We start from the raw sequence: 17025 nt of genomic DNA, 5'->3' as shown, positions 1-17025 counted from the left end.
TGTCTGAGACTGTGGGTAGGGTGGATTCTCTCTTAGACTGTGGGTAGGGTGTATTGTCTCTGAGACTGTAGAGCTGTTGGATTGTCTCTGAGACTGTGGGTAGGGTTGGATTATCTATGAGACTGTAGAAATGCTGGATTGTCTCGGAGACTGTGGGTAGAATGGATTGTCTCTGAGACTGTGGGTAAGAGTGGATTGTCTCTGAGACTGTAGAAATGTTGGATTGGCTCTGAGACTGTGGGTAGGGTTGGATTGTCTCAGAGACTGTGGGTAAGAGTGGATTGTCTCTGAGACTGTGGGTCGGGCTGGATTGTCTCTGAGACTGTGGATAGGGTGGATTGTCTCTGATACTGTAGAAAGGTCGGATTGTCTCTGAGAATGTGGGTAGAGTGTATTTCCTCTGAGACTTTAGAAATTTTGGATTGTCTCTGAGACTGTGGGAATGGTGTATTCTCTCTGAGACTGTGGGTAGGGTTGGATAGTCTCTGAGATTGTGGGTAGGATGGATTGTCTCCGAGACTGTGGGTAAGAGTGGATTGTCTCTGAGACTGTAGAAATGTTGGATTGTATCGGAGACTGTGGGTAGGGTGGATTGTCTCTGAGACTGTGGGTAGGGTGTATTGTCTCTGAGACTGTAGAAATGTTGGATTGTCTCTGAGACTGTGGGTAGGGTGGATTGACTCTGAGACTGTGGGTAGGGTGTATTGTCTCTGAGACTGTAGAAATGTAGGATTGTCTCGGAGACTGTGGGTAGGGTTTCATTGTCTCTGAGACGGTGGGCAGGGTGGATTGTCTCTGAGACTGTGGGTGGGGTTGGTTTGTCTCTGAGACTGTGGGTAAGAGTGGATTGTCTCTGAGACTGTAGAAATGTTGGATTGTCTCAGAGACGGTGGGTAGGGTGGATTGTCTCTGAGACTGTGGGTAAGAGTGGATTGTCTCTGAGACGGTAGAAATGTTGGATTGTCTCTGAGACTTTGGGTAGGGTGGATTGTCTCTGAGACTGTAGAAATGTTGGATTGTCTCTTAAACTGTGGGTAGGGTGTATTGTCTCTGAGACTGTGGGTAAGAGTGGATTTTTTCTGGGACGGTTGAAATGTTGGATTGCCTCTGAGACTGTGGGTAGGGTTGGATTGTATCTGAGACTGTAGAAATTTTGGATTGTCTCGGAGACGGTGGGTAGGGTGGATTGTCTCTGAGACTTTGGGTAGGGTTGGATTGCATCTGAGACTGTGGGTTGATTGGATTGTCTCAGAGATTGTGGGTATTGTTGGATTGTCTCTGAGACTGTGGGTTGGGTGGATTGTCTCTGAGACTGTAGAAATGTTGGATTGTCTCTGAGACTGTGGGTAAGAGTAGATTGTCTCTGAGACTGTAGAAATGTTGGATTGTCTCGGAGACTGTGGGTAGTGTTGGATTGTCTCTGTGCCTGTGGGCAGGGTGAATTGTCTCTGATACTGTAGAAATGTCAGATTGTCTCGGAGACTGTGCGTAGGGTGGATTGACTCTGAGACTGTAGAAATGTTGGATTGTCTCTGAGACTGTGGGTAAGAGTAGATTGTCTCTGAGACTGTAGAAATGTTGGATTGTCTCGGAGACTGTGGGTAGTGTTGGATTGTCTCTGAGACTGTGGGCAGGGTGAATTGTCTCTGTTACTGTAGAAATGTCGGATTGTCTCGGAGACTGTGGGTAGGGTGGATTCTCTCTTAGACTGCGGGTAGGGTGTATTGTCTCTGAGACTGTAGAACTGTTTGATTTTCTCTGAGACTGTGGGTAAGAGTGGATTGTTTCTGAGACGGGAGAAATGTTGGATTGTCTCTGAGACTGTGGGTAGGGTTGCATTATCTATGAGACTGTAGAAATGTTGGATTGTCTCCGAGACCGTGGGTAGAATGGATTGTCTCTGAGACTGTGGGTAAGAGTGGATTGTCTCTGAGACTGTAGAAATGTTGGATTGGCTCTGAGACTGTGGGTAGGGTTGGATTGTCTCAGAGACTGTGGGTAAGAGTGGATTGTCTCTGAGACTGTGGGTCGGGTTGGATTGTCTCTGAGACTGTGGATAGGGTGGATTGTCTCTGATACTGTAGAAAGGTCGGATTGTCTCTGAGAATGTGGGTAGAGTGTATTTCCTCTGAGACTTTAGAAATTTTGGATTGTCTCTGAGACTGTGGGAATGGTGTATTCTCTCTGAGACTGTGGGTAGGGTTGGATTGTCTCTGAGATTGTGGGTAGGATGGATTGTCTCCGAGACTGTGGGTAAGAGTGGATTTTCTCTGATACTGTAGAAATGTTGGATTGTATCGGAGACTGTGGGTAGGGTGGATTGTCTCTGAGACTGTAGAAATGTTGGATTGTCTCTGAGACTGTGGGTAGGGTGGATTGACTCTGAGACTGTAGAAATGTAGGATTGTCTCGGAGACTGTGGGTATGGTTTCATTGTCTCTGAGACGGTGGGCAGGGTGGATTGTCTCTGAGACGGTGGGCAGGGTGGATTGTCTCTGAGTCTGTGGGTGGGGTTGGTTTGTCTATGAGACTGTGGGTAAGAGTGGATTGTCTCTGAGACTGTAGAAATGTTGGATTGTCTCAGAGATGGTGGGTAGGGTGGATTGTCTCTGAGACTGTGGGTAAGAGTGGATTGTCTCTGAGACGGTAGAAATGTTGGATTGTCTCTGAGACTTTGGGTAGGGTGGATTGTCTCTGAGACTGTAGAAATGTTGGATTGTCTCTGAGACTGTGGGTAGGGTGAATTGTCTCTGTTACTGTAGAAAAGTCGGATTGTCTCTTAAACTGTGGGTAGGGTGTATTGTCTCTGAGACTGTGGGTAAGAGTGGATTGTTTCTGAGACGGTTGAAATGTTGGATTGCCTCTGAGACTGTGGGTAGGGTTGGATTGTCTCTGAGACTGTAGAAATTTTGGATTGTCTCGGAGACGGTGGGTAGGGTGGATTGTCTCTGAGACTGTGGGTAGGGTTGGATTGCCTCTGAGACTGTGGGTTGATTGGATTGTCTCAGAGACTGTGGGTAGTGTTGGATTGTCTCTGAGACTGTGGGTTCGGTGGATTGTCTCTGATACTGTAGAAAGGTCGGATTGTCTCTGAGAATGTGGGTAGAGTGTATTTCCTCTGAGACTTTAGAAATTTTGGATTGTCTCTGAGACTGTGGGAATGGTGTATTCTCTCTGAGACTGTGGGTAGGGTTGGATTGTCTCTGAGATTGTGGGTAGGATGGATTGTCTCCGAGACTGTGGGTAAGAGTGGATTTTCCCTGATACTGTAGAAATGTTGGATTGTATCGGAGACTGTGGGTAGGGTGGATTGTCTCTGAGACTGTAGAAATGTTGGATTGTCTCTGAGACTGTGGGTAGGGTGGATTGACTCTGAGACTGTAGAAATGTAGGATTGTCTCGGAGACTGTGGGTATGGTTTCATTGTCTCTGAGACGGTGGGCAGGGTGGATTGTCTCTGAGACGGTGGGCAGGGTGGATTGTCTCTGAGTCTGTGGGTGGGGTTGGTTTGTCTATGAGACTGTGGGTAAGAGTGGATTGTCTCTGAGACTGTAGAAATGTTGGATTGTCTCAGAGATGGTGGGTAGGGTGGATTGTCTCTGAGACTGTGGGTAAATCTCCGGGTCCTGACCGGATATTCCCCAGGACCTTGAGGGAAGTTTGTGTAGAGATAGCAGGAGCTCTGACGGAGATCTTTCAGATGTCATTAGAAACAGGGATTGTGCCGGAGGATTGGCGTATTGCTCATGTGGTTCCATTGTTTAAAAAGGGTTCTAGAAGTAAGCCTGGCAATTATAGACCTGTCAGTTTGACATCAGTGGTGGGTAAATTAATGGAAAGTATTCTTAGAGATAGTATTTATAATTATCTGGATAGACAGGATCTGATTAGGAGTAGCCAGCATGGATTTGTGCGTGGAAGGTCATGTTTGACAAACCTTATTGAATTTTTTGAAGTAGTTACGAGGAATGTTGACGAGGGTAAGGCAGTGGATGTAGTCTATATGGACTTCAGCAAGGCCTTTGACAAAGTTCCACATGGAAGGTTAGTTAAGAAGGTTCAGTCGTTAGGTATTAATGCTGGAGTAATAAAATGGATTCAACAGTGGCTAGATGGGAGATGCCAGAGAGTAGTGGTGGATAATTGTTTATCGGGATGGAGGCCGGTGACTAGCGGGGTGCCTCAGGGATCTGTTTTGGGCCCAATGTTGTTTGTAATATACATAAATGATCTGGATGATGGGGTGGTAAATTGGATTAGTAAGTATGCTGATGATACTAAGGTAGGAGGTGTTGTGGATAATGAGGTGGGTTTTCAAAGCTTGCAGGGAGATTTATGCCGGTTAGAAGAATGGGCTGAACGTTGGCAGATGGAGTTTAATGCTGAGAAGTGTGAGGTTCTACATTTTGGCAGGAATAATCCAAATAGAACATACAGGGTAAATGGTAGGGCATTGAGGAATGCAGTGGAACAGAGAGATCTAGGAATAACAGTGCATAGTTCCCTGAAGGTGGAGTCTCATGTAGATAGGGTGGTGAAGAAGGCTTTTGGAACGCTGGCCTTTATAAATCAGAGCATTGAGTACAGAAGTTGGGATGTAATGTTAAAATTGTACAAGGCATTGGTAAGGCCAAATTTGGAATATTGTGTACAGTTCTGGTCACCGAATTATAGGAAAGATATCAATAAATTAGAGAGAGTGCAGAGACGATTTACTAGGATGTTACCAGGGTTTCAGCACTTAAGTTACAGAGAAAGGTTGAACAAGTTAGGTCTCTATTCATTGGAGCGTAGAAGGTTGAGGGGGGATTTGATCGAGGTATTTAAAATGTTGAGAGGGATAGATAGAGTTGACGTGAATAGGCTGTTTCCATTGAGAGTAGGGGAGATTCAAACGAGAGGACATGATTTGAGAGTTAGGGGGCAAAAGTTTAAGGGAAACACGAGGGGGTATTTCTTTACTCAGAGAGTGATAGCTGTGTGGAATGAGCTTCCTGTAGAAGTAGTAGAGGCCAGATCAGTTGTGTCATTTAAGGTAAAATTGGATAGGTATATGGATAGGAAAGGAGTGGAGGGTTATGGGCTGAGTGCGGGTAGGTGGGACTAGGTGAGATTAAGAGTTCGGCACGGACTAGGAGGGCCGGAATGGCCTGTTTCCGTGCTGTGATTGTTATATGGTTATATGGTTATAAGAGTGGATTGTCTCTGAGACGGTAGAAATGTTGGATTGTCTCTGAGACTTTGGGTAGGGTGGATTGTCTCTGAGACTGTAGAAATGTTGGATTGTCTCTGAGACTGTGGGTAGGGTGAATTGTCTCTGTTACTGTAGAAAAGTCGGATTGTCTCTTAAACTGTGGGTAGGGTGTATTGTCTCTGAGACTGTGGGTAAGAGTGGATTGTTTCTGAGACGGTTGAAATGTTGGATTGCCTCTGAGACTGTGGGTAGGGTTGGATTGTCTCTGAGACTGTAGAAATTTTGGATTGTCTCGGAGACGGTGGGTAGGGTGGATTGTCTCTGAGACTGTGGGTAGGGTTGGATTGCCTCTGAGACTGTGGGTTGATTGGATTGTCTCAGAGACTGTGGGTAGTGTTGGATTGTCTCTGAGACTGTGGGTTCGGTGGATTGTCTCTGAGACTGTAGAAATGTTGGATTGTCTCTGAGACTGTGGGTAAGAGTAGATTGTCTCTGAGACTGTAGAAATGTTGGATTGTCTCGGAGACTGTGGGAAGTGTTGGATTGTCTCTGAGACTGTGGGCAGGGTGAATTGTCTCTGATACTGTAGAAATGTCGGATTGTCTCGGAGACTGTGGGTAGGGCGGATTGTCTCTGAGACTGCAGAAATGTTGGATTGTCTCTGAGACTGTGGGTAAGAGTAGATTGTCTCTGAGACTGTAGAAATGTGGGATTGGCTCAGAGTCTGTGGGTAGGGTTGGATTGTCTCTGAGCCTGTGGGCAGGGTGGATTGTCTATGAGACTGTGGGTGGGGTTGGATTGTCTCTGAGACTGTGGGTAAGAGTGGATTATCTCTGAGACTTTAGAAATGTTGGATTGTCTCAGAGACTGTGGGTAGGGTTGGATTGTCTCTGAGACTGTAGGTGTGGTGGATTGTCTCTGAGACTGTGGGTAGGATGGATTGTCTCCGAGACTGTGGGTAAGAGTGGATTGTCTCTGAGACTGCGTGTAGGGTGGATTGTCTCTGAGACTGTAGAAATGTCGGATTGTCTCTGAGACTGTGGGTAGGGTTGGATTGTCTCTGAGACTGTGGGTAGGTTGGATTGTCTCCGAGACTGTGGGTAAGAGTGGATTGTCTCTGAGACTGTAGAAATGTTGGATTGTATTGGAGCCTGTGGGTAGGGTGGATTGTCTCTGAGACTGTGGGTAGGGTGTATTGTCTCTGAGACTGTAGAAATGTTGGATTGTCTCGGAGACTGTGGGTAGGGTGGATTGACTCTGAGAATGTAGAAATGTAGGATTGTCTCGGAGACTGTGGGTAGGGTTGGATTCTCTCTGAGACGGTGGGCAGGGTGGATTGTCTCTGAGACAGTGGGTGGGGTTGGTTTGTCTGAGACTGTGGGTAAGAGTGGATTGTCTCTGAGAATGTAGAAATGTTGGATTGTCTCGGAGACGGTGGGTAGGGTGGATTGTCTCTGAGAATGTGGGTAGGGTTGGATTGTCTCTGAGACTGTGGGTAGGGTTGGATTGCCTCTGAGACTGTGGTAGTGTTGGATTGTCTCAGAGACTGTGGGTAGTGTTGGATTGTCTCTGAGACTGTGGGTTGGGTGGATTGTCTCTGAGACTGTAGAAATGTTGGATGGTCTCTGAGACGGTGGGTAAGAGTAGATTGTCTCTGAGACTGTAGAAATGTTGGATTGTCTCAGAGACTGTGGGTAGTGTTGCATTGTCTCTGAGACTGTGGGCAGGGTGAATTGTCTCTGTTACTGTAGAAATGTCGGATTGTCTCGGAGACTGTGGGTAGGGTGGATTCTCTCTTAGACTGTGGGTAGGGTGTATTGTCTCTGAGATTGTAGAACTGTTGGATTGTCTTTGAGACTGTGGGTAGGGTTGGATTATCTATGAGACTGTAGAAATGTTGGATTGTCTCGGAGACTGTGGGTAGAATGGATTGTCTTTGAGACTGTGGGTAAGAGTGGATTGTCTCTGAGACTGTAGAGATGTTGGATTGGCTCTGAGACTGTGGGTAGGGTTGGATTGTCTCAGAGACTGTGGGTAAGAGTGGATTGTCTCTGAGACTGTGGGTCGGGTTGGATTGTCTCTGAGACTTTGGGTAGGGTGGATTGTCTCTGAGACTGTAGAAATGTTGGATTGTCTCTGAGACTGTGGGTAATTGTAGATTGTCTCTGAGACTGTAGAAATGTCGGATTGGCTCAGAGCCTGTGGGTAGGGTTGGATTGTCTCTGAGCCTGTGGGCAGGGTGGATTGTCTATGAGACTGTGGGTGGGGTTGGATTGTCTCTGAGACTGTGGGTAAGAGTGGATTATATCTGAGACTTTAGAAATGTTGGATTGTCTCAGAGACTGTGGGTAGGGTTGGATTGTCTCTGAGACTGTGGGTGCGGTGGATTGTCTCTGAGACTGTGGGTCGGGTTGGTTTGTCTCTGAGTCTGTGGGTAAGAGTGGATTGTCTCTGAGACTGTAGAAATGTTGGATTGTCTCGGAGACGGTGGGTAGTGTTAGAATGTCTCTGAGACTGTGGGAAGGGTGAATTGTCGCTGATACTGTAGAAATGTCGGATTGTCTCTGAGACGGTGGGTAGGGTTGGATTGCCTCTGAGACTGTGGGTAGTGTTGGATTGTCTCAGAGACTGTGGGTAGTATTGGATTGTCTCTGAGACTGTGGGTTGGGTGGATTGTCTCTGAGACTGTAGAAATGTTGGATTGTCTCTGAGACTGTGGGTAAGAGTAGATTGTCTCTGAGACTGTAGAAATGTTGGATTGTCTCAGAGACTGGGGGTAGGGTTGGATTGTCTCTAAGACTGTGGGTGCGGTGGATTGTCTCTGAGACTGTGGGTGGGGTTAGTTTGTCTCTGAGACTGTGGGTAAGAGTGGATTGTCTCTGAGACTGTAGAAATGTTGGATTGTCTCGGAGACGGTGGGTAGGGTGGATTGTCTCTGAGACTGTGGGTAGGGTTGGATTGCCTCTGAGACTGTGGGTAGTGTTGGATTGTCTCTGAGACTGTGGGTTGGGTGGATTGTCTCTGAGACTGTAGAAATGTTGGATGGTCTCTGAGACTGTGGGTAAGAGTAGATTGTCTCTGAGACTGTAGAAATGTTGGATTGTCTCGGAGACTGTGGGTAGTGTTGGAATGTCTCTGAGACTGTGGGCAGGGTGAATTGTCGCAGTTACTGTAGAAATGTCGGATTGTGTCTGAGACTGTGGGTAGGGTGGATTCTCTCTTAGACTGTGGGTAGGGTGTATTGTCTCTGAGACTGTAGAGCTGTTGGATTGTCTCTGAGACTGTGGGTAGGGTTGGATTATCTATGAGACTGTAGAAATGCTGGATTGTCTCGGAGACTGTGGGTAGAATGGATTGTCTCTGAGACTGTGGGTAAGAGTGGATTGTCTCTGAGACTGTAGAAATGTTGGATTGGCTCTGAGACTGTGGGTAGGGTTGGATTGTCTCAGAGACTGTGGGTAAGAGTGGATTGTCTCTGAGACTGTGGGTCGGGCTGGATTGTCTCTGAGACTGTGGATAGGGTGGATTGTCTCTGATACTGTAGAAAGGTCGGATTGTCTCTGAGAATGTGGGTAGAGTGTATTTCCTCTGAGACTTTAGAAATTTTGGATTGTCTCTGAGACTGTGGGAATGGTGTATTCTCTCTGAGACTGTGGGTAGGGTTGGATAGTCTCTGAGATTGTGGGTAGGATGGATTGTCTCCGAGACTGTGGGTAAGAGTGGATTGTCTCTGAGACTGTAGAAATGTTGGATTGTATCGGAGACTGTGGGTAGGGTGGATTGTCTCTGAGACTGTGGGTAGGGTGTATTGTCTCTGAGACTGTAGAAATGTTGGATTGTCTCTGAGACTGTGGGTAGGGTGGATTGACTCTGAGACTATGGGTAGGGTGTATTGTCTCTGAGACTGTAGAAATGTAGGATTGTCTCGGAGACTGTGGGTAGGGTTTCATTGTCTCTGAGACGGTGGGCAGGGTGGATTGTCTCTGAGACTGTGGGTGGGGTTGGTTTGTCTCTGAGACTGTGGGTAAGAGTGGATTGTCTCTGAGACTGTAGAAATGTTGGATTGTCTCAGAGACGGTGGGTAGGGTGGATTGTCTCTGAGACTGTGGGTAAGAGTGGATTGTCTCTGAGACGGTAGAAATGTTGGATTGTCTCTGAGACTTTGGGTAGGGTGGATTGTCTCTGAGACTGTAGAAATGTTGGATTGTCTCTGAGACTGTGGGTAGGGTGAATTGTCTCTGTTACTGTAGAAATGTTGGATTGTCTCTGAGACTGTGGGTAGGGTGGATTGTCTCTGAGACTGTAGAACTGTTTGATTTTCTCTGAGACTGTGGGTAAGAGTGGATTGTTTCTGAGACGGGAGAAATGTTGGATTGTCTCTGAGACTGTGGGTAGGGTTGCATTATCTATGAGACTGTAGAAATGTTGGATTGTCTCCGAGACTGTGGGTAGAATGGATTGTCTCTGAGACTGTGGGTAAGAGTGGATTGTCTCTGAGACTGTAGAAATGTTGGATTGGCTCTGAGACTGTGGGTAGGGTTGGATTGTCTCAGAGACTGTGGGTAAGAGTGGATTGTCTCTGAGACTGTGGGTCGTGTTGGATTGTCTCTGAGACTGTGGATAGGGTGGATTGTCTCTGATACTGTAGAAAGGTCGGATTGTCTCTGAGAATGTGGGTAGAGTGTATTTCCTCTGAGACTTTAGAAATTTTGGATTGTCTCTGAGACTGTGGGAATGGTGTATTCTCTCTGAGACTGTGGGTAGGGTTGGATTGTCTCTGAGACTGTGGGTAAGAGTGGATTGTCTCTGAGACTGTAGAAATGTTGGATTGGCTCTGAGACTGTGGGTAGGGTTGGATTGTCTCAGAGACTGTGGGTAAGAGTGGATTGTCTCTGAGACTGTGGGTCGGGTTGGATTGTCTCTGAGACTGTGGATAGGGTGGATTGTCTCTGATACTGTAGAAAGGTCGGATTGTCTCTGAGAATGTGGGTAGAGTGTATTTCCTCTGAGACTTTAGAAATTTTGGATTGTCTCTGAGACTGTGGGAATGGTGTATTCTCTCTGAGACTGTGGGTTGGGTGGATTGTCTCTGAGACTGTAGAAATGTTGGATTGTCTCCGAGACTGTGGGTAAGAGTGGATTTTCTCTGATACTGTAGAAATGTTGGATTGTATCGGAGACTGTGGGTAGGGTGGATTGTCTCTGAGACTGTAGAAATGTTGGATTGTCTCTGAGACTGTGGGTAGGGTGGATTGACTCTGAGACTGTAGAAATGTAGGATTGTCTCGGAGACTGTGGGTATGGTTTCATTGTCTCTGAGACGGTGGGCAGGGTGGATTGTCTCTGAGTCTGTGGGTGGGGTTGGTTTGTCTATGAGACTGTGGGTAAGAGTGGATTGTCTCTGAGACTGTAGAAATGTTGGATTGTCTCAGAGACGGTGGGTAGGGTGGATTGTCTCTGAGACTGTGGGTAAGAGTGGATTGTCTCTGAGACGGTAGAAATGTTGGATTGTCTCTGAGACTTTGGGTAGGGTGGATTGTCTCTGAGACTGTAGAAATGTTGGATTGTCTCTGAGACTGTGGGTAGGGTGAATTGTCTCTGTTACTGTAGAAAAGTCGGATTGTCTCTTAAACTGTGGGTAGGGTGTATTGTCTCTGAGACTGTGGGTAAGAGTGGATTGTTTCTGAGACGGTTGAAATGTTGGATTGCCTCTGAGACTGTGGGTAGGGTTGGATTGTCTCTGAGACTGTAGAAATTTTGGATTGTCTCGGAGACGGTGGGTAGGGTGGATTGTCTCTGAGACTGTGGGTAGGGTTGGATTGCCTCTGAGACTGTGGGTTGATTGGATTGTCTCAGAGACTGTGGGTAGTGTTGGATTGTCTCTGAGACTGTGGGTTCGGTGGATTGTCTCTGAGACTGTAGAAATGTTGGATTGTCTCTGAGACTGTGGGTAAGAGTAGATTGTCTCTGAGACTGTAGAAATGTTGGATTGTCTCGGAGACTGTGGGAAGTGTTGGATTGTCTCTGAGACTGTGGGCAGGGTGAATTGTCTCTGATACTGTAGAAATGTCGGATTGTCTCGGAGACTGTGGGTAGGGTGGATTGTCTCTGAGACTGCAGAAATGTTGGATTGTCTCTGAGACTGTGGGTAAGAGTAGATTGTCTCTGAGACTGTAGAAATGTGGGATTGGCTCAGAGTCTGTGGGTAGGGTTGGATTGTCTCTGAGCCTGTGGGCAGGGTGGATTGTCTATTAGACTGTGGGTGGGGTTGGATTGTCTCTGAGACTGTGGGTAAGAGTGGATTATCTCTGAGACTTTAGAAATGTTGGATTGTCTCAGAGACTGTGGGTAGGGTTGGATTGTCTCTGAGACTGTAGGTGCGGTGGATTGTCTCTGAGACTGTGGGTAGTGTTGGATTGTCTCTGAGAGTGTGGGTAGGATGGATTGTCTCCGAGACTGTGGGTAAGAGTGGATTGTCTCTGAGACTGCGTGTAGGGTGGATTGTCTCTGAGACTGTAGAAATGTCGGATTGTCTCTGAGACTGTGGGTAGGGTTGGATTGTCTCTGAGACTGTGGGTAGGTTGGATTGACTCTGAGACTGTGGGTGGGGTTGGATTGTCTCTGAGAATGTGGTTAGGGTGGATTGTCTCCGAGACTGTGGGTAAGAGTGGATTGTCTCTGAGACTGTGGGTCGGGTTGGATTGTCTCTGAGACTTTGGGTAGGGTGGATTGTCTCTGAGACTGTAGAAATGTTGGATTGTCTCTGAGACTGTGGGTAATTGTAGATTGTCTCTGAGACTGTAGAAATGTCGGATTGGCTCAGAGCCTGTGGGTAGGGTTGGATTGTCTCTGAGCCTGTGGGCAGGGTGGATTGTCTATGAGACTGTGGGTGGGGTTGGATTGTCTCTGAGACTGTGGGTAAGAGTGGATTATATCTGAGACTTTAGAAATGTTGGATTGTCTCAGAGACTGTGGGTAGGGTTGGATTGTCTCTGAGACTGTGGGTGCGGTGGATTGTCTCTGAGACTGTGGGTGGGGTTGGTTTGTCTCTGAGTCTGTGGGTAAGAGTGGATTGTCTCTGAGACTGTAGAAATGTTGGATTGTCTCGGAGACGGTGGGTAGTGTTAGAATGTCTCTGAGACTGTGGGCAGGGTGAATTGTCGCTGATACTGTAGAAATGTCGGATTGTCTCTGAGACGGTGGGTAGGGTTGGATTGCCTCTGAGACTGTGGGTAGTGTTGGATTGTCTCAGAGACTGTGGGTAGTGTTGGATTGTCTCTGAGACTATGGGTTGGGTGGATTGTCTCTGAGACTGTAGAAATGTTGGATTGTCTCTGAGACTGTGGGTAAGAGTAGATTGTCTCTGAGACTGCAGAAATGTTGGATTGGCTCAGAGACTGTGGGTAGGGTTGGATTGTCTCTGAGCCTGTGGGCAGGGTGGATTGTCTATGAGACTGTGGGTGGGGTTGGATTGTCTCTGAGACTGTGGGTAAGAGTGGATTGTCTCTGAGACTGTAGAAATGTTGGATTGTCTCGGAGATGGTGGGTAGGGTGGATTGTCTCTGAGACTGTGGGTAGGGTTGGATTGCCTCTGAGACTGTGGGTAGTGTTGGATTGTCTCAGAGACTGTGGGTAGTGTTGGATTGTCTCTGAGACTGTGGGTTGGGTGGATTGTCTCTGAGACTGTAGAAATGTTGGATGGTCTCTGAGACTGTGGGTAGTGTTGGAATGTCTCTGAGACTGTGGGCAGGGTGAATTGTCGCAGTTACTGTAGAAATGTCGGATTGTGTCTGAGACTGTGGGTAGGGTGGATTCTCTCTTAGACTGTGGGTAGGGTGTATTGTCTCTGAGACTGTAGAGCTGTTGGATTGTCTCTGAGACTGTGGGTAGGGTTGGATTATCTATGAGACTGTAGAAATGTTGGATTGTCTCGGAGACTGTGGGTAGAATGGATTGTCTCTGAGACTGTGGGTAAGAGTGGATTGTCTCTGAGACTGTAGAAATGTTGGATTGGCTCTGAGACTGTGGGTAGGGTTGGATTGTCTCAGAGACTGTGGGTAAGAGTGGATTGTCTCTGAGACTGTGGGTCGGGCTGGATTGTCTCTGAGACTGTGGATAGGGTGGATTGTCTCTGATACTGTAGAAAGGTCGGATTGTCTCTGAGAATGTGGGTAGAGTGTATTTCCTCTGAGACTTTAGAAATTTTGGATTGTCTCTGAGACTGTGGGAATGGTGTATTCTCTCTGAGACTGTGGGTAGGGTTGGATAGTCTCTGAGATTGTGGGTAGGATGGATTGTCTCCGAGACTGTGGGTAAGAGTGGATTGTCTCTGAGACTGTAGAAATGTTGGATTGTCTCTGAGACTGTGGGTAAGAGTAGATTGTCTCTGAGACTGTAGAAATGTGGGATTGGCTCAGAGTCTGTGGGTAGGGTTGGATTGTCTCTGAGCCTGTGGGCAGGGTGGATTGTCTATGAGACTGTGGGTGGGGTTGGATTGTCTCTGAGACTGTGGGTAAGAGTGGATTATCTCTGAGACTTTAGAAATGTTGTATTGTCTCAGAGACTGTGGGTCGTGTTGGATTGTCTCTGAGAGTGTGGGTAGGATGGATTGTCTCCGAGACTGTGGGTAAGAGTGGATTGTCTCTGAGACTGCGTGTAGGGTGGATTGTCTCTGAGACTGTTGAAATGTCGGATTGTCTCTGAGACTGTGGGTAGGGTTGGATTGTCTCTGAGACTGTGGGTAGGTTGGATTGACTCTGAGACTGTGGGTGGGGTTGGATTGTCTCTGAGAATGTGGTTAGGGTGGATTGTCTCGGAGACTGTGGGTAAGAGTGGATTGTCTCTGAGACTGTAGAAATGTTGGATTGTATTGGAGCCTGTGGGTAGGGTGGATTGTCTCTGAGACTGTGGGTAGGGTGTATTGTCTCTGAGACTGTAGAAATGTTGGATTGTCTCGGAGACTGTGGGTAGGGTGGATTGACTCTGAGAATGTAGAAATGTAGGATTGTCTCGGAGACTGTGGGTAGGGTTGGATTCTCTCTGAGACGGTGGGCAGGGTGGATTGTCTCTGAGACAGTGGGTGGGGTTGGTTTGTCTGAGACTGTGGGTAAGAGTGGATTGTCTCTGAGACTGTAGAAATGTTGGATTGTTTCGGAGACGGTGGGTAGGGTGGATTGTCTCTGAGAATGTGGGTAGGGTTGGATTGTCTCTGAGACTGTGGGTAGGGTTGGATTGCCTCTGAGACTGTGGTAGTGTTGGATTGTCTCAGAGACTGTGGGTAGTGTTGGATTGTCTCTGAGACTGTGGGTTGGGTGGATTGTCTCTGAGACTGTAGAAATGTTGGATGGTCTCTGAGACTGTGGGTAAGAGTAGATTGTCTCTGAGACTGTAGAAATGTTGGATTGACTCAGAGACTGTGGGTAGTGTTGCATTGTCTCTGAGACTGTGGGCAGGGTGAATTGTCTCTGTTACTGTAGAAATGTCGGATTGTCTCGGAGACTGTGGGTAGGGTGGATTCTCTCTTAGACTGTGGGTAGGGTGTATTGTCTCTGAGACTGTAGAACTGTTGGATTGTCTCGGAGACTGTGGGTAGAATGGATTGTCTTTGAGACTGTGGGTAAGAGTGGATTGTCTCTGAGACTGTAGAGATGTTGGATTGGCTCTGAGACTGTGGGTAGGGTTGGATTGTCTCAGAGACTGTGGGTAAGAGTGGATTGTCTCTGAGACTGTGGGTCGGGTTGGATTGTCTCTGAGACTTTGGGTAGGGTGGATTGTCTCTGAGACTGTAGAAATGTTGGATTGTCTCTGAGACTGTGGGTAATTGTAGATTGTCTCTGAGACTGTAGAAATGTCGGATTGGCTCAGAGCCTGTGGGTAGGGTTGGATTGTCTCTGAGCCTGTGGGCAGGGTGGATTGTCTATGAGACTGTGGGTGGGGTTGGATTGTCTCTGAGACTGTGGGTAAGAGTGGATTATATCTGAGACTTTAGAAATGTTGGATTGTCTCAGAGACTGTGGGTAGGGTTGAATTGTCTCTGAGACTGTGGGTGCGGTGGATTGTCTCTGAGACTGTGGGTGGGGTTGGTTTGTCTCTGAGTCTGTGGGTAAGAGTGGATTGTCTCTGAGACTGTAGAAATGTTGGGTTGTCTCGGAGACGGTGGGTAGAATGGATTGTCTCTGAGACTGTGGGTAAGAGTGGATTGTCTCTGAGACTGTAGAAATGTTGGATTGGCTCTGAGACTGTGGGTAGGGTTGGATTGTCTCAGAGACTGTGGGTAAGAGTGGATTGTCTCTGAGACTGTGGGTCGGGTTGGATTTTCTCTGAGACTGTGGATAGGGTGGATTGTCTCTGATACTGTAGAAAGGTCGGATTGTCTCTGAGAATGTGGGTAGAGTGTATTTCCTCTGAGACTTTAGAAATTTTGGATTGTCTCTGAGACTGTGGGAATGGTGTATTCTCTCTGAGACTGTGGGTAGGGTTGGATTGTCTCTGAGATTGTGGGTAGGATGGATTGTCTCCGAGACTGTGGGTAAGAGTGGATTTTCTCTGATACTGTAGAAATGTTGGATTGTATCGGAGACTGTGGGTAGGGTGGATTGTCTCTGAGACTGTAGAAATGTTGGATTGTCTCTGAGACTGTGGGTAGGGTGGATTGACTCTGAGACTGTAGAAATGTAGGATTGTCTCGGAGACTGTGGGTATGGTTTCATTGTCTCTGAGACGGTGGGCAGGGTGGATTGTCTCTGAGTATGTGGGTGGGGTTGGTATGTCTATGAGACTGTGGGTAAGAGTGGATTGTCTCTGAGACTGTAGAAATGTTGGATTGTCTCAGAGACGGTGGGTAGGGTGGATTGTCTCTGAGACTGTGGGTAAGAGTGGATTGTCTCTGAGACGGTAGAGATGTTGGATTGTCTCTGAGACTTTGGGTAGGGTCGATTGTCTCTGAGACTGTAGAAATGTTGGATTGTCTCTGAGACTGTGGGTAGGGTGAATTGTCTCTGTTACTGTAGAAAAGTCGGATTGTCTCTTAAACTGTGGGTAGGGTGTATTGTCTCTGAGACTGTGGGTAAGAGTAGATTGTCTCTGAGACTGTAGAAATGTTGGATTGCCTCTGAGACTGTGGGTAGGGTTGGATTGTCTCTGAGCCTGTGGGCAGGGTGGATTGTCTATGAGACTGTGGGTGGGGTTGGATTGTCTCTGAGACTGTGGGTAAGAGTGGATTATCTCTGAGACTTTAGAAATGTTGGATTGTCTCAGAGACTGTGGGTAGGGTTGGATTGTCTCTGAGACTGTAGGTGCGGTGGATTGTCTCTGAGAGTGTGGGTAGGATGGATTGTCTCCGAGACTGTGGGTAAGAGTGGATTGTCTCTGAGACTGCGTGTAGGGTGGATTGTCTCTGAGACTGTAGAAATGTCGGATTGTCTCTGAGACTGTGGGTAGGGTTGGATTGTCTCTGAGACTGTGGGTAGGTTGGATTGACTCTGAGACTGTGGGTGGGGTTGGATTGTCTCTGAGAATGTGGTTAGGGTGGATTGTTTCCGAGACTGTGGGTAAGAGTGGATTGTCTCTGAGACTGTGGGTCGGGTTGGATTGTCTCTGAGACTTTGGGTAGGGTGGATTGTCTCTGAGACTGTAGAAATGTTGGATTGTCTCTGAGACTGTGGGTAATTGTAGATTGTCTCTGAGACTGTAGAAATGTCGGATTGACTCAGAGCCTGTGGGTAGGGTTGGATTGTCTCTGAGCCTGTGGGCAGGGTGGATTGTCTATGAGACTGTGGGTGGGGTTGGATTGTCTCTGACACTGTGGGTAAGAGTGGATTATATCTGAGACT

At 47.3% G+C, this 17025-nt stretch overlaps 1 protein-coding gene across 15 annotated transcripts in view; it reads right to left on the bottom strand.

The window, feature by feature from the left end:
* rimbp2b (RIMS binding protein 2b) overlaps nucleotides 1–17025 on the bottom strand; it is a 601236-nt gene that overhangs the window by 179813 nt on the left and 404398 nt on the right. The gene's annotated exons all lie outside the window — the stretch shown is intronic.

Source organism: Hemitrygon akajei, chromosome 7 (assembly GCF_048418815.1).
Source record: "Hemitrygon akajei chromosome 7, sHemAka1.3, whole genome shotgun sequence".
NCBI classification, from domain to species: Eukaryota; Metazoa; Chordata; class Chondrichthyes; order Myliobatiformes; family Dasyatidae; genus Hemitrygon; species Hemitrygon akajei.
This window is presented reverse-complemented; position numbering and strand designations above follow the sequence as displayed.